General features: G+C 45.8%; 1 protein-coding gene across 1 annotated transcript in view; it reads left to right on the plus strand.

Annotated features, from left to right (window-relative positions):
* The first annotated feature begins 246 nt into the window (after positions 1-246).
* The window catches only part of LOC119382849 (leucine-rich repeat-containing protein 24), a 266,364-nt gene continuing 248,058 nt past the window's right edge, over positions 247-18,552 (plus strand). The window contains exon 1 of the mRNA XM_037650727.2: positions 247-783. The gene's annotated coding sequence lies outside the window, so the exon portion shown is untranslated. The remainder of the gene's footprint in view (positions 784-18,552) is intronic.

Genomic DNA, 18,552 nt, shown 5'->3' on the forward strand with positions numbered 1-18,552 from the left:
ACAAAAGTGCCGCCGCGCCGCCGCGCCGCCGACGGTGCGAGGGAGAGGAGGATGCGAGCGCCACGCGCGCTGGCGCGCGCGCGCGCTGCGCGCTCGCGAGGGTGTATGCGCAGCTGAACCTCTCTTCTCTCCTCCTCGCTCAGCCTTCTCTCTTCCTCCTTCTTTTCAGACCCCCTTGCCACGCGCATGCGCTGAGCGTCTGCTCAATGGAAGCCGGGATTCAGTGCGCCCCGGTCAGCGCAGCTCTGTGGATGTGGTCCGCAGCCGGAGAAGCCGTGTACTAGGTACCGTCGTCGAGCGCGGCGTTTTCGTCCTGACTGGGTCGTCCGACAGTCGTAGCCCGACCGCGCTGCGCGCGCGCGTGATCGGCGCATCTCGTTTGTGTTTGTTTCTTCGACGAAGGATGTTGTTGCCGGCTTGTCGTGCTTGTCGACAGTGACCTCAGCCAGTGGTGTCCGCTGTTTGAAACGCCGGGAGAAGGATTCCCCCGCCGCTGCCGACTCATGCACTTACCCTGAGGTGGGGACCTGTTGGCAACGGGACGGGCCGTTGTGTTTCCGTCCGCTGCCCGGATCACGCGTACTTGTCCACGACTCCGTGCGTCGGCCTTTTTCCCACGGGTTCGCCGCCTCTTCTTCCTGTCTCCGGTTCTTTCTGCAGCGGCTCCGTTCCGTTCCTCGGATTATCTTTCCTGCATTTCCGGACGTATACTACTACGCATTCTGAAGTGCCCCAAAACGTCGCTGGCTTCTCTCCTTCTTGTGATTGTCTGCACATCTTCCGGTGAGTTCTTTCAAAATATGCTACCACTAAATGCACACTTTTTTAAAATCTCCTCATTATCTTGATTTGTTTTCTCTCGTGTCGACCAGAAGAATGGTGAAAGATCCGTAGTTTTATGTGAATTCAAGTTCCTCACAAGCAAGGAAACTTTGTAAACTTGTGTGGCTGTATGTGTTATGCGTTTATCACTGTATATATCATAATCGTCACCCAGCACCTGGAGTAGCATGTCAGGCGAACAGCCAGGCAAAGATCTCCAGCTTATCATTAAAATGTTTATGTATAACATTGTTGCTCGTTTATACAGTCAACTGCTGTGAACACGTGAACGTAGAGGCGTATTTTTTTTTTTTTAATAAAGCAAGGTGACTGAAAAGACTGTCACTTCGCTATACAGATGTTTAACTTAAACTTGGCTGCGTAGCGTGAGAAATAAGGAGTGTAGGCTAAAACAAAGTTTCCTAGTTGTTTAGTAAACCCCTTCACATATCGCTATTCCACTAAAAGAATGAAAAAACAAACTTTTTTTTTCTAGAATCGATTCAGCGCGTGTTCACTGCCTTCTTGCCAAAACGAGCTAGAAAATCTTCCAGGACAAATTCTCTGATTAACATGATGACGTCACGCCCACCTTTCAGGCGATGAGCGTAGACTGTATACGTCATCGGCACTTTATCTGACCAGTACCATCAGGCTAATTAATTGGCGAAAAGTGAAAGCTGCGAAGCCAGACTTAGCACTCAAGCATGACTTTTTAACTGCGTTTACAAACACGGAATAGAGAAAATAGAAGTTTGGACGTGTTTTGTCCGTGTTTGTTAGAGCAGTTATAAAGCCCTGCCGATGAACCAAGCATGAAGCTTTAATGCTCACTCCCCACGTAAGGTTTCCTGCTGCAAGTCAACCGACCCATCCTTTCTTCCCCAGAAATCAGCTGCGAAAAATCCAAGTCGGCCTTCCATTTCAGCTCGAGGAAGAGTCCTGCACAACGTTCCGGACGAATTTTTGTTTTCAGAGAGTGTCGCCACAATTTTATTCGCGTCGAAGAAAATTTATGAAGCTGATTGATGATGTCGTTAAGTTTGACCATGTATAGGTGCGTAGAAAGCGGCATAATCTATATTCTACTCAAATTAGCGCTTCTACGCTGTCACAGACCAATAATTATTGCGCTTAATTAACTGCCCCTATGATCTGGAACTACACAGTGTTAAGCTCCGATTATAATATATCGATTTTATGGAACCCCTGTTCCTCAAGACGCTACCCATTGCCATTCCTTCGTGACAAGCGCTGCAGCTTCTACTGAGAGCGAAGCGTTATGTAGGGGAGCGCAAACATCAATTTTTTGGACCGAATTGAATATAACAGTGTCAGAGACGAATTGAATATTTTTCCCATACTTTCGGAACATCGAAAAGCCGTTTTTACAGTTAATGCCAAATCTTGTATTCACATCCGGCTATTCACAATTTTAGCATGAAAGGCATCAACGGAGCATCAGGAACAAGTACAATGCTCCTGAAAGCGTGGATGATCGGCGTGCCAGTAGAGTCTGGCTTTCCCAGCGACGTGTAGCCGGCTGCTCTAAATATAAGCGCCTACGTTTTATTTCTACGCTATTTTGCATGCCCGCGTAGATGAAATTTATTGTTACTTTGCTCAAGCCTTGTGTTTTGTGAGGCGCAGCTGACATTTTAAATAATTACGAATTGCTCGAACAAATTGCATATGGACAACCACCAACGAGTTCAATTCATCGCTCTGTTGAACTTCTGTTCGAAAAAGTATGCCCATCTACGAACAGCGCTAATTCGATACGAAGGCCAAATTGAATAGAACACGTTGTCATTAGATTTTCGAATTATTCGTACACCCCCAAGTCGAGACATAACACGCTGTATACGACGGCCTGCTACGGGATACGGAAAACAAGAAACAGCCCGAGTGTTCTTTTTCCTTCGCAGATGTGTGCACAAGAAAGGTCCGTGTAATCAAACGGAATGTGTACGTAAGAGGACAAAAAAGAAGAAGAAGCTCAGAAGCGGCGTGCCACACCGAAGGTATCACCGTACCTTTCGCAACAGCTTGAGCGCGACGCTCTTCTTGCCGCTGGCGAGTTTACTTCAAACACGCTCCACCGGCGCACGCCTACAGCAGGAGCAAGTCTTAATTAAACTGGAAAGCCCGCCTCCCCCGGGCTTCTTCGGTTCAGCAATCCTATTCACAGAAACGACGCCGGATTTCGCGAGGTTCTGTGCCGCCGGAGGCGTTATGCAAGAGCGAATTCTCTAATTGGCCAGGAACGGAGTCCAAACTAGAGCTGCCGGCGATATATACGGAGAGTGGCACGCTTAATCTCGTTACTTTTATCGTTCTATAGTGAACCAGCGAAAGCAATTCTATAGCGCCGTAGTTTGTGCGAGGGCGTAGCTGCTGTTCTTGTCCCAAGGGATGGACAAGGTGCGCTGGCCGTCGACCGTGGCCGTTGCGGCAGCGCTGCCAGTTCGTACGTATGGGACTGAGCCAGCTGATGCTCAACTCACCGAACGCTCGGAGCCCCTTTGAGGCTGACTAGCGGGAGAGGGTGCGGCAAATCTGTTTGGCGGTCCAGTGGGGTTTAGGACGTCGGTTGTTGATTACGAAACCACCCGGGCGGCCCTTGCTGCAAGTTAAATAGAATGACCCTGCCATTATAAAAGTGGGAGAAAAGTCGCGAGTCATCCGGTCCCACTGACACGCCTCTCCCTGAAGGTGAGCGTGACTGACCCCAATGATTTTGAGGATTCCAGCAATTCCGATAGAGAGGCGGCATTGTGTTAGACCTATTAAGCGGACAGTCTATTTCAGAGTACTCTGATTGGATTGGGCTCGATAGTCGGTGAACACGACTGGTGCCGGCTCTCGAGCTTTGTGTATCCAACCGGCGCACTCTGACTTTTGTCGACTTTTGTACAATAGACCCCGTGGTTGATAAAATAAGGCGGGCAGAATTTCGCGTCTGGATTGGAAGGGTTTAAGACACGCGAAAATGCGATATTGCATACGAGCACCGTGCAGTTTCTTTTAACAGTGTTCAGGTCATTTAATGCACCGGTGACACTACTAAGCCGTGATATCTTAGGCGCTTGAATAGATATTGCCACACACGCTCCTTTCTTTCTATGTTTTATGTTAGCGCCCCATTGCACGTGTAGCTGCTGCCTTGCGCAAACCGCGACAGAATGTCTGGGAACATTCGAGATTATTTTTGGATCATCTGTCAGGCTTGAGCGCGCAAGCGTACGCGAACAGCTGAACTTATTCTCGAACTAACACGGCCACCAGCGATAAGGCTCGAATGTTCCGAACGAGGTGGCATCACGCACTCTGAAGTTCTTGTACCACTGCGTACTCTGAAGAATACCACTGCGGAATTAGGGCTCATAGTCTCTGGTTCATATCTAAATGGCGTGAAAACTTTCAGAGAGGGCTGTATGCGTTCGACGTGCTCGTTGTGTTTTCTATTTTTATATTTGTACTGTGTTATAGGCTGTCTTCGTAGGTTGTTTACGTTCATGAACTCCATGGTATACACTTAATAATCCATCAAGCGCCCGACGTCATCGATAAATGCAACTGAACATCCGTAGAGGCCTCAGTTACAACACCATACAATATGCATAAGGTAGGGGAGGAAGACATACGGTTGCAGTCACAAAATAAGCACACTCCCTAAAGGAAAAGCCCATGACATTTCTTTATTGCTTATTTATCCATCCATATAATGTATATGTCTAAGCAGCTCGTGGCATGGACTAAGGCTGTAGTTGTTTGTTATTGATAGACGCGCACGATGCGAAGGCTGCAAGCGCTGATAAGAGAGGAGAATCAACAATAATGCATTAGTGCCGAAAGCGCACGCAAACCCACTTAATACACAGAAATGAATGGTTCCTGGAAAGGTCACACCGAACAAATGTTCCTGCCTGTTACATCCTATTTTGCAGTGAACTTTGCGCGCCTCAACAAAAACAACTGTCCCGTCTTTTTTTTTTTTTTGTCTTTTTCATGAGACGAGAGACAACTACGAAGATCAATAATGATTCCACAAGGACATATCTGTACATAAGGCTTCCTTTCGAGATAGCTGGCCTCTCCTTAAAGTACAAATTGATCTATACTGCTGGACAGCGAGTACGAAAAACTTTACGTTGCGTGATCTTTCCCGAGTCGCAGAAGTCACCATTTCGTGGTAGTTAGCGAGGCTGTGTACGCACGCACACTACTGGCTGGAAGTCCCGCTACGTGTCATCGTAACCCTTCGCCGCAACTAAGCGGCGCAGTAACGTTCGTAGAACATGTAGTGAAAAAAGTTTAAATTGGCTGGGAACTATACCAAACATGAACTGAGCGCACATGTCCGAGTCGGGGTCATCTTGCTTCCTCTTGTTCTCGTTAGGTCAGGTTAAGTTTGAGGCGAAAACAAAGAACAACTGTAATATAGGAGTCAAGGTTTTTGTTTTGCGATGTTACGAGTATTGCTTACGAAAGCATAACGATGCTTTCCACGCTCCATCGCCCGCAAAAAGAACGAGAATGGTGATATTAGCAAGTCAGACGAGTTAAAGCGCAATGCCTCCTCCGCTAAGCTTGGTGAGGGGAAAGAGAGGGAGGTGTGAGTTTTACGACAAAACTGCGGAGGCTTTACGAGGCGTTTAAACGCTTCTTTGCAACACAGTCGTGGGATGCATCCGCTTAAACGCGCATTGCGGACGCGTCGAAAAAAAAAAAAAACGCGAGAAATCGTACGGCTAAATCGTGCATGTTTTATGATTGCTGCAAGCGAGTTTTGGCCCAACTCTGGATTTCAGTTTTTCTGCAAACCGACGCCGGCCGCAACCGCAGCACATACGTCTCCGGTGTATAGAAGAGCACATTTGAAAAATTAAGAGAAATGTTTTCATGGCGGGTGTTCTCTCGATCTTTTGAGTATGGTTAGTAGTCGATTCCTTTTGACTATAACGCGAAGTATAACGGGGATTACGTTAAGCATGGGCCGACCTATCGGCTTTGATGAAGCCACACGTATTATGCTTGACGCACCAAACGGATTAAATGGAAGAGGTATTCTTTGAATCAACCCCCCCTCCCCTACCCCCACACACACTTTTCATTTGCTCTTTCTCATGTGTTGCTTTCTGCACACGGCCTCCACTTTGTCAAGAGTCCCGCGCAGCAGCAGACTTGCTATTCTTGTTTACCTCTAGCACGAGCGCGTGCCATCGTAGTGAGATAATAAAACTATGGGCTTACTGTTATTAATGTTTGTACTGTTTACTCATTGTAATCCTATTTGCCGTTAAAATTCGTAATGAAAATATATCTGCCATCCGCCTAATAATTACGAGAGTTAGCGTAGGCCAAGATATGTTGCGTCACTATGATCTTCGCTGCCGCAGCGAGATGAGTACTCTTCTGAAGCGGTTATGCTTTTTCTCGTAATTCTTCCGTACTCGAGCTGTTCGCTCTCAATACTCGGATTACACAGCGAGCGGGAAAAAATGTCCCGATATTAGCTGTCTTTTTGTTTGTTTTTCTCCGTTTGCCGGTGCAATGTTATCATTAGTTCAATTTTTTTTTTTTGTCGGCGATTTGGATATACCGCGGGCAGTTGCGAAATTCTTTTAGGTCTGGCGTGATTTTCTCTTTTCAACATGGCGGCTATGGACTTCGGCCGTGTACGTTAACTCCAGTAATGAGCACATCTTAAACTGATTAGTTAATAATGTTCATTATTCTACGCGCATAACGTCTAAAACGGAACTGTGCATTTTGCGTTAGACAGGCTATTGCAAGAGACCGTGTACAGAACAAAACTGAAAGTAGAGGTATAAATGAGGTTTGCGAACGGCCACTTCGCGTCTCCTATACTTATAAAACTGTCTCTAGCACCATACAAAGTTGGGCTAGTATGTGGCTTCTATTGGATTATGGTGGGCTGATAATGCGTTCTCATTAACGTCGCTACCGATTGGCAGACGTAGTATATACAGGTCCTTGGTATATATGTGTGAATATGTTACCTGGAACAGAAATATTCTCTCTCCACATACCACATAACATATTCGATTTCTCATCAGTGTATTGGCAAAGTCTGCATTAGCGGCTCAACGTGGCAGCCTTTTTCGAAACATGCCATCGTTGATCTACAAATACTAAAGTAGGCTTGAGCCTTGCAGCTTTCGTCCTTTCTGTCACGAGCTCATTACCATAACGTGCGCGCTTAGTTACCACTAATCTACTGCTAGGTAGAAGAAAAATTACTAAGAAGAAACGGCTCGTATTTACTAATAACAAGCTTGTGTAATGACCTAATCTCTGTTTTGTGTCGTTTCTATGCGAGCTATTTGAAAGCTATCCGTTGATACAGGCGAGGTTAACGAGTAAGTTTAAAATGACACGGTAAAAATTCCACAGCCACTTTACGATACTGGAGAGATTATTAATGAGTCGGTTGATGCTCGTAGCGCAGCAAATTGTTAAGCTTGAACGGCCGCGCCGCGGAAGGCTAGTTTCATCAAATTTTTTCTATATATACTATAATCGGTGAACGAATCTGCCTAAACGAAAAATTATCCTTGATGGCCGCATAATTCACTAATTAGACGTCGAGTTAATAATTTCATTTGGGTGTTGCTTGTCTCTTGTCTCCTCACTGATCGTTGCCTATTGGAACCATTGATCGCGATTAACGCATTAACAACCCAACAGGAGAGTCGATCGGTCAATTACAGAAGTAACCTGTCGTTTTCTTCTTTTTGAGGTTTAGTTAAGATCGTGTTTTCACGCTTTTGCAATCCCAGCAGAGTTACTATAAATAGGAAGATAAGTTAAGCACAAGCAGATGTCGCGTCCTGCCATAACTCGATGTCTTTATTTCTTTTGTATTGCCTTTCATCGCGTCTGCTTAGTGCTCTCTTCCAGAAACGCGCAGAAAAAGTATTCTAAAAAATAAAAAATCAACGGTTCTAGTTTAAGTTAAGAGTCATGTTGGATACATATATGATATCGGAGCACTTACAACGAGGACCAGTTAACTGTCACGATAATTGATGAAATTTAACTGATTCAGTTCAGTGAAAGATTATGGTGAGCTGGAATCGTTGCGGCACCTGGCGGAGCAGATCTCAACTACGCGCTTCTTTCTACGCGGCCTCTGTGATCTGCTTAGGCAGCGCGCTGAGCACAATGTCAATCCAAGGAATACTTCAACAACCAGCGCCGAACGGACAAGGTACAAGAAAGGGAACAGAGGCAAGCACTGACTTCCACTGACAATCGCTGATTTATTGTCAAGGGTAACTGTGTCAGCAAGCCCTCGGCTGCCTTGATCCCAAAAGAGCTGGCTTTTTTTGGCAGCATAAACCACGGTCCACACCTTTAATATGCTTTTTGTCGTTGCTTTTTTTTCTGTGCATTTGTTTATCATGTTTTTCGTCATGTCCGATAAGGGTTTTCTGCTTAACCTGTTGACGATGGTTACGCGATTTTTTGCGCGCCCTCACGTCATGCGGTATGCTGAGATATATAAATGTACGTTTTTTTTTTTTTTTTCAATGAACCCTTGAAGACGGATTACCAACTAGCCCAATCGCAAACTTTGCTTCCATGAATACGCCATGGCACACGATAGTCGACTTGCGGGTACCGCTACCAAAAAAAAAAAAAAGTACTTGAAGGATTAGGGTCGTCTGCAGATTTTTTTTTTTTTTAGGTCCGAAATATAGATCGGGAAACCGTCGTCTCTTGTTTCGTAAGGCTAATAAATGTGCCGATTGGTCGAAACGAAGTAAATAATTTATTCTCGGACGGGCTGGAATTTTTTTCCCCTTACAGCCGCGAGCAGCGAGGCACATTACGAAGTGTAATGGACGGGTAATGCGAAGTGCGCACCTTCACGTCTCGTTTTCGCCGCATATCCAATCTACCGAATCAAACGCCGCGAATCATGACTGACGTTTAATATAAAGGCGTGACGTTTCGACGTGCCGAAGTGACGAGCTCACTGCACGCAACATAAAAAGAATCGTGACAAGAGGAAATTCTGGATCTTAGATAGAATAAAAGTAGTAGTAGACCGCGATTCGATATTCTGTTTGAATTGAGAACGGAAACGGGAGTCGAAATTTCGAACATCGATATGTACGGTGCATTAGACAATGTGTGGCATTTTCTTTCTCTCGCTCTCTCTCTCTCTTTCTTTTTTGCTCATTTTATCACGATATTGACTAGCTGATTCTGTAGACCGAAGAATAAATAACTGCATAGCTGTTCCGTGCAAGTGCACATCGGCAATGCTGTCACTTAGTACTTTAGAGAGAGGGCCAGATACGGACAAATTCGGAGGTGTCACGCGACGAATCCGCATATATATTGTCAATTTCCATTTTAAAACTGAGGACGAACGCAGTAGCCGCAGGAAGGACGGGCTTGCGAATGCGACGTGTGCGTGACAGAGACATGCTCGGCTGCTTCACTACATGTAGTGTATATATAGATATCTATATATCCAACCAGCGACGGCCATCCGCCCCCTCCTTTTCTTTCTTTCTTTGCGATGGTCGATACATCCTGCTTTACTTTTTTTTTGCTTATTCAATTTGATTGTGTCCAAGTTACTCGCTCGACCAAACGACACGCCTTACAATAACCTGTATCCTTCACCTCGCAAACTTCCTTCACCACTTGCTTGACTTCATCGCGACGTGTAGAAGTGTCTTGGCACGGCGATTTTGGAAGTTTAAAAGACAGCTTATGTAATGTATAAGACGTAAGACATTCTCCCCTATACGATAGCCGACACAGTCTGTACGTTAGCAAAATAATAATTTCGCCGACATTATATAAACATACATTTAAAGCTGCAAGGCTCTATTTTCTGACTGGTCACATCATTTTCCAAAAATGATGCATGATATTCAATAATGCTTCAACAGAAACTCTACCAAGTTGAAGACCTTATAAGATGCGTCACGAAAATCATAGACCACTATACTTTTTTAAGGAATGTTATATTTAGTAATTTTAGTTTTCTTTTTTTTAACAGAACAAAAAGTGCAGGTTGTAATTTAGTGCATGCGTTATTTCTTTTCTCCTTTCTCTCTCCCTCTTTCTTTTTTGCTTTCTTTCTTTGTTACACACTAAATTTTCTCAGTTCAATTGGAGTGCCACTGCAATGTCTCAGAGATGATGGCCTCGCGAAACTTATCCTGAGCTCTAAACTGCGTGTGTGACCAGTGGCGATGTTTCAGCAATGTTCGGAAGCGAATTGGGAGCACCAGCAGCGAGCGTCATTCTAAATACTAGGCTGCATATGCGCGCACAAGCACCGCATGTAACTCCGTCTCAAAACCGACGTGTTGTTTCAAACTATGCATTCTTCCATCATAAAAGCGGATAACGAAATATGAAAAAAAAAGAAAAAGTCCCGTTTTGGGAGCATACAGTATGTATGTAAAGTGCTCCCGGTGGAAAGATGCTTTAAAGCCTGCAACTTGTGGGGTATACTATATGCGGCCATAAAGCGGGCCCTTTTAGCGAGTTTGGGGGAGACGATGTCGGCAGACGCGATGACTGCTTTACACAGAGCCCATCCTTTCGGTGGAGCGCTTACGGGAGGGGAGAGGACGCTAATGCTGCCAGCCGCTCAGGGGGCTTCAGTTTTGATAGAGCTGCGCGCGATGTCGTTGACGTCGCTTCTATATACACGCCGTAATGCACTTTGGCTAATTGCTCGCCGCCCAGTATGAGCACGGCATGCTATATGGGTTTACACTGCGGTAAGACCAACGCTTTCTATTTACTTTATTCTGGATGTTGCGTGAAGTTTTGGTTTTGTTAGTAAGTCAGTTCCTTCCGTGATTGATCGGGGTTCGACTAGTGCGTGGTTCTAAGTTTCGCGACAGCGCGTGCATCCTCGCAGAAGAGCATTTGCGCAGGACTTGAGAAGACGTACGCCACGCTGTTCCTATAGCGCGCGTCTCTAGCGCGGTCGTCCGACCCGCTCGCTCCTTGAAAAATGGTCCCGCGCGTCGGCTTGCGGTGGCGTCGGCGGTCTAACGCCAAAGCCTCTCGCCGATTAACTCGAAAAATTAGTATTCACGTCACTCCGCCGTAGACCCGTCAGCGTGCGTTGCGAGCTTCACTTTATATAGCACGCGCGCTTAAGTTGCCTCCTCACACACCCCTTCTTAGTCCACCCTCGGGCGCGAAGGCGTTTGCGATGTTGTGGCTAAAGTCATCATCCTTCGCGTATGCCTCGCCCCGGGCGAAGGGAGTTTGGCGTATTATGTATATACACAGCGGCGGGTGAATAGGCGGTGTCTCGGGGTGTTTCGTAATTGCGCCGTTAATTGAAAGCGGAGCCGAAGGAGTTCACGGAGCGGGGATTTTCTTTTCCTATTTTCATTCGAGATAGGTGTTTCCATAGCAGTAATCTAGAAACCAGCGATTATTACACTCCACAATCCCCATCCAAAATGTTCCGTATGTCATTCCAATAAGCCCGTGTGATTTGCGTACAGTCTTGCGGAGTATATGCGTATTCCATGAGAACGTCATTAAATTTCCGTATGCATACTACGGACAGCGTATGGAACTACCTCAATGCCCGCTGAACGTATCAGTAGGGATATGCGTAGTTTTTTTTTTTTTTTTGTGAGCATTAATGCATGACCCGAGTAGGCCTTCCGCATCGACAAATAACTATTATAATTCTGTAAACAATAAAAATGTTACGAGTGCACGGACCGTATTAACGGGATAGGTGATTCTAAGCTTCTACAGACTTCAAGTAGACTGCTTTGCCCTCTTATTGATCTGCCCTTTCCGATCGCATAATATATACAGTTTTTCTGTTACAGATCAGTCGTTTACAAGTCGGTTTACTAGATTATAATCGTGCTTTATATGTACTTTCGAGTAGTTCTTTTATAATAGCAATGAGCGTTATAGGTGACCGGAAGTATAAGGAAGTAGACGTGTAGGCAAATTATAAATTGTAACGAAAGCCCACTACTCTTTAAATACATTATTTAGAAATAAACACAATTATAAGCAGACAATTATAGCGTATGAAATGGACCGCATCGCGGATGAAAAAAAAGTTTTTTTTTTTCATTTTTTACGACTGTATTTCAACTTCTGTTTGGAGCCTCCAGAGCTCGGTATTGCGGTTTAATGAGATGTCAAATTTAATGCATTACAGAACATCGCAACAATTGCCAGATAAATTTAGCTGCGGAAAAAAACAAATGTTGTGTAGTTACGGGAAGCTTTCTCGCGGGATACACTGCAAATGACACGTAAGTACACGTAATGGTACATGAACCGCTAAATTGGCTATACACCTTAAACTAGGTCATAATTTAAGCGTGATGTAGCGCTTTTACTGCCGACCAATCAATGCGTTGTGCAATTGTTACGACTCCACGACACACTGTGCGCACTTGGTAGCGCCATTGATTGGACGGAAATTGCGTCTTCCTGGGTATATTGACCGACACGTTTGTTTCGACGCAACAAAAGGTCTTCCGCGTGTGCTTAAACAGGCAGCGGTCGTACGCAAGAAAAGGCAACGTTTATAGATAAAGGGTTACTGCTCGCCTCCGCAAGGCTCCACAAAACTCGGAAAGCGGCGAGTGGGAGAGACGGGCTCTCGCAGTCACGATACGCTATATAGGGTTGTATGTATACACTGCGTACTCAGCTTAAAACTCCATCAGGACGCATTAGGCGAAAAACAAAGCGCGGGACGATGATAGCCACCTCTTCTTCTTTTTCATTCATGCCTCTTCTTCGTAGGTGGCTCGAAACCTGTGGTCATCTCATCAGGAACAGGGCACTTACGGGCGTGTCTGTCTCCTCGAATTTTTCTTCTTATTTTTTTACCCATACACGTAACCAGCGTAGATGAGTTCGTGACCGCAACATAGCCGCGGTGTGCGTACAGAAGACGGTGGAGGGGGCGAGTTCTTTCAGACGATGCCACGCGCGCCGTCCGCTTAAACAATGGAGCAAGCGAGGCGACCAGGTAACGACGAAACGAAAAGGCGGAACCTGCCTAAAGTGTTCGTCGCCGGCCGCGCTGCGCGCTCTGCCACCAAATGTCTTTTTCATTGCGACGCCGGTCTCGAATAGCGTCTCGGACGCGTATAGCAGCAGCTCAGCGCTGCGGTCTTCGGCCACGTTGGCAATCTCGCGGCGTGTGGCCAACGATGGCCGTGCTGCATAGAAAAAGAAAAAGAATGAGAAGAATAAAGGAGAAGGCAATTGGCGACCCGGCTGGCCGGTTCGGGTACGGCACTCCGAGAAGAGTTCAACAGCGCGCCTGGCTGGGGCCGGCCGGCTACGTATAGCCGCGCCCACACGCCGCCTGTGCAGCGGCAGAAGCTACAGTCTTCGTGTGCCTACGCGCTTTAGGGCCCTCTCTCTCATCCGGATGCGCTGTCGTCTTTCTATGCCTCGTGGTGTACCGCAGCCAGGCTCGTCTCTCTCTTTCTTTAGCTAAGAGAATGAAGGCCCTTGTGTGTCTTCTTTCTCTCCCTCTCTTAATGTAGGTGTGTATGTACTTCTCTCTCTCTCTCTCTCTTTTATTTCCTCTGTGTGCATCGTGTTGGAAACTGCACCCAACCAAAGCGAAGAACGAGCGACTCAGTCACCATCCGCAGTGGTGGCTCAGTTGTTATTCTTGCTGGTCAGCTGTTGAGGCGAGAGATCGTGCCTCTCTCTGGGTCCACATTCAAACACTCATGCACAATAACAAAAAAAAAAAGGAAATAAAAGGGTAGTAGCTAATCGTGATGTTAGGCTAGCGAAAGCCGCGATGGCAAACAGCACTTACCAGCAAAAAGCTTTGTAAATACGATCGTGTGGGTTTCAACAAATATTGGCTTAAAAAATGTGACAGGGTATTGCTTCAACATTCAATATTCATCAGTATTCGTCACGATACATCAAGCTTTTTTTTTTTTTTGTTCGCTATTGTCGCCTGAGGACGGGCCACGTATTCTGGCTTAATTGTTGACAAATATTCGCTACCCATTCATGGCTGACCTAAATTGCACGCATTTTTTAAAGATAACAAACAAGAAGCGTGCGCTGCACTCTTTCCGTCGTTTGTTTTCAGTGAAGTACCGCTGTCATAGATTCGTGTATTGCTGCGATGATGACAGCGATATGAGAGCGGCGTATTGCCGTGCCCCAGACGCATGCACATAGTGAGTATAGTGTACATAGAGAAACTGTAAACCGAGGTGCGCCACTTTTGGACAGCATCCTTGGGGAGTCCCTCGGCCGTGCGACCTTGGGCTTCCTACGCGGCCGCCGACGCTCGCGCAGAGAGCGAAGGACGACCAAGTCTCCGAGTGTGTGCGTTGTCCATGCGAAGAACCGTGTACGGAAACTATGAGTGTAGAGTGGGAGAGCCTAGCAAAAGCAGGGAGCTGTGCAGATGCGCGAGAGTCATGCCGCAAACGGAAACGCGGATGATGAATATACAGGTGTACAATCTGCACCAATTGTCAAAAACGAGGAGGAGAGGAAAGTCATAAACTACACAGGTGTTCTTAGCTGGACTAGTTGGTTTATGAACACTGTGGCACAGCAGTGCAAAATAAGGGACACAGCGCTGTGTTCTGTGTGTTTCACTGTCCCGTATTTCGCGCTTAACTGCACTCACGCATACATTTCACTTGTACACCTGTCGAGTGAAGTTACTATCTCTCATTGGACTTGTTTCAGGGCTGGAACGTGAAATAATGCAGGCTTTCAAACGCGAATATAGTGTTTCATTTCTAATATTGGCTAGGCCGTGCTGCACCTGCAGGGGCCAGATCCACAGCGCATTTTCGTTCGTATGTTGCAACGCTTACATAGCCAAGGAGCCTTAAACACATACCTACCAATCTAAGACCTGCGACCCTGGAGGAGTGGCTGGCGGACTCTTCCCCAGACATCATGAAGGCACTACTCGGACATTTGAAACTTTTAGGCTTGTCTGATGGCTAAGTCTTGCCTTTTTTATTAGTGGACCCGGACTGGGGTTCGTTTATTTTTTTTTAATAAAGTTGTTCTCTCTCTCTCTCTATGGTCGTAGCTAGCCACCTTCGCTATTGTGGTAAGCGTCAAGATTGGTTTCAATTTGTTCCTAAGAACATTTCGAACGCAAGAACATTTATTCCGTCAGTATGAGGGCTTTCTTCGCTCGCTTATTTTTCACCTCGCGAAAAAAAAAGAACAAAGAAATTATGTCCGCTACCGTGTACGTTCGCAATCAATGGCTATATGCATTCATATATGGCCGTATATGGCCTTATAAGCACCCTTAATATCATATATATTGCCATATATGTCGGCATATGACCTTATGTTCACCCTTACATGGTAGTATATGGCTTTATATGGGTCTTTATATGGCATTATTTACATTCATATGTGGCATTATATGAGAGCAGGGAGCGCGGAAAGAGATGAAGGGCAACGAAGAACTACACAACATGAGCGCTCGTGTTGTGTAGTCCTTTGTATGTTTCCGCGCTCCCAGTTCTCTGAATGAATATGTACCAAACAACCCAATTATCGATCCTTTTGCAGTATATGACTTTATATGTGCCCTTATATGGCCACATATAAAGTATATAAGTTCCATATATGTCAGTTTCGTAAGGGCGTGCACATACGAGGTGGGGCCGTACATGCCGAATGCTTTTTTTTTTTTTTCAGTCCTGTTCCCCTACACGATTATCTCACACTCAGAGGACAGCTTGAAGAGGAAGACCTTTCTAAAGGTGGAAACGAGCAACATGGATGAATCTCTTCCCCGTGTAGATACCGCATGTAGTGGCGTGACAGACAGGGGGAACAGTGACAGAACGAAGAATGCGTGACATCTACAAAATTTTTTCACTTCCTCGCAGCGCGTGTCTGATCGCGACGCCGCAAGTTGCTGCACCAACGGGTCACCGTTATCGTCCGACGTAACCCACCATACCTGCGCCATACAAAAACAAATTGATTGCTGGAGATACTAGCACAATGCGAATAAAAGTAATATAAAAAGAAACAAACAATGGAATCGTTAGGTTAAACCTGAAAGGACATGAGGAAGACTTCAGTTAAGCTTCAGTTAGCCTGCGTTATAGCGCCATTGGGAACCATCACTTAGACTTGATGGGGTCTCTTTGTTTGCGTTTCCAAGTTTATCGATCCATGAATGTTTATGAGGGTACCTGGATAGCTTCGCAATAAAGGAAATGGTGCATCCAAAGATCGCTGTGGGTGCCCTCTCACCCACTTCCCAGTATTTTCCGTGTAAACAAGCTCGCCACCCTGACGCCCATTCTCTCTGCGATTCGTTCAAATCGCTCAGCCGTTAGGGTCAAGCATTCAGAAGAACCTGCCTCCTCTGTGGAGCAGGTTTAAAAACAAGGGGAACATGCGAGAGAAGAGATAAGCAATGACCGTGCGTACGCCAGTGAGGGATCTGGCTAGGCGTACACACGTACGTACTGTACTTCGCCATTGGTATAGATAACGGATGCCGAGTATATATATATATATATATATATATATATATATATATATATATATATATATATATATATATATATATATATATATCAGGGGCGTAGCCAGGGGGGGGCTTATGGGGCTTCAGCCCCCCCCGAAATTTTTCGTGCTCTCATACACCACCAACCAGCGGCGTCACCCGGGTGGTGGGATTTATTGGGCTTCAGCCTGATTATCATTTATTTAATTATTTATCTTTTTATGACCCTCAAAATGTTAGCAGAAGCAAGTTTGATATCGGGCTCTACACAGATGGCTCAAAAGTGGATGATGACACAAAACATCAACTGCTAGCTTCTCCTTGGATTCCTCCGCCATGCTATATGTTTAAGTCTATGAAAGATTTTAAGCAGAAACGAATGTTTACGTGGCTTGGCTGGACAGGTACCGATGGCTTAGCTTCTCAGCGCTTCAAGAGGGTGCGTTTTAGAGCACTGCACGGGCCGATTTTTCCGGCCCGGGCCCGGCCCGGCCCGAAAACACCATGCTCCGGCCCGCCCGAGCCCGGCCCGGTGTTCCTAAATGTGGCCCGTACCCGGCCCGGGCCCGAAAGGTTTGGGCCCGGCCCGGCCCGGCCCGGCCCGTTTCAGCTAGTTATGCCTTGAGCATAAAGGAGGCACTGTCCAGCCTTCGGTTATTGTGAAGATACCTGCCGCACACAAGATATTTTCTAGATTGTTTTAGGAACTTCTTTCAGTGTCACAACTTTCACCGGTACTGTGTATACTTTCGGTGAATTACGCGCGTAACACTTTTGCGAAATGATTGCAGGGCAATATAAAATATAATTGGAGTCATAGCTGGCTCTTTCATGTACGCACGCAGTGCTAACCACGCAATCTCATTTTTGCATTTCAAAGAACAACTACAAAATATAATACCTGCATAAAGTGGAGAAAAAAGCATGGCAGACATTTTTAAATTGAGTCTACATCAACTGCATACGAGCTAGGGCTGTTGAGTAAAAGTAGCAAGTCTCCTGCAAACCTCATCTATTGCACTATGCAATGGGGAAAAAAACGTGCTCTATCTGCTTCTGGGAGGAATACGCCAGGCTGGGCAGCGTTACATAAATTAAAGCTGTCGTGTTGACTCCTCGGCAGGCAACTGCACCCAACCTACACTATACGTTTTCGTGTTCAAAACAATAAGGTTCTTTGTCCCACCCTTCTTCCCCGAGTCACCGCCCCCGTCACCGCCACTCGGGGAAACGAGTGTCTCTATGGTCTGGCGCATCACCACTAGTAATGGGAGAATCAACAACGGCGTTTGCCCTGGGATAAGAGTCGCTCCGCATCTTGCACTTAAAATGCACGAAAAACAGCTCCTGAGATATTAATGACTCGCAAGTCGCCTTGGCCAGTCTACGGGCATGCGAGCGTAGCTGCATACTCGAAATGTTTCCCTAGATACCAACGCGCACATCTTATACACAGTAATCTAGGCAGTTTACCGTTCTTTTCCTTACACGGTACCCAAGAACGTCTTTCACTCACTATAATGGCGGAAACTTATATTAGGCGTTTTTTGAAATCCCATGTAGCATACCGATGGAGCAAAATTGTAGACGTCTTGTACTGTGCAATTTCTATGCACGCCAATGCACTCCAGGTGGTTTAACCCTTTCGGCCCTGGCGTCCTATAAAAAGGACACGAAGAAAAATTGCTATAAATTGTGACATAAATTACTAAAAAATTCAGAAATGTGTTTGTGGCATTCCCAATGCACCTGTGCAAACATAGTGAGTATATTTTCCATTATCGTCTTCCTCGGAAGTCTGCAATGTTGAAAACAAGACGGCGGAAGGTGAAAAAGACGACAAACGCCGCAACCAAATATTTGATGACATTTTACTGAATAACAATTTTTTTCTGTAGCTATCGTAATTTTCTCTGTTGTTTCTAAAGTATTTGACGGCTTATTTACAAAGGGGGATTTCCCTAACATTTCCGCTTAGGCCGCTGCAACGAAAAATCTTCATGTCCTAAATATAGGACACCAGGGCTTAGTGGATGTGAGATCTTTGAAAGCATTGCATGATGACCCGGAGCCGTAGCGCTTGTGTCTGCTTCCAATTTCTTGTTATTCTCCTTGGGAAATACGCCTGCATTTCTTGCTAATTTGCAAGGGGGTCCGAACGGCGAGATTGTACATAACTG

This window comes from Rhipicephalus sanguineus, chromosome 2 (genome assembly GCF_013339695.2).
Source record: "Rhipicephalus sanguineus isolate Rsan-2018 chromosome 2, BIME_Rsan_1.4, whole genome shotgun sequence".
NCBI classification, from domain to species: domain Eukaryota; kingdom Metazoa; phylum Arthropoda; class Arachnida; order Ixodida; family Ixodidae; genus Rhipicephalus; species Rhipicephalus sanguineus.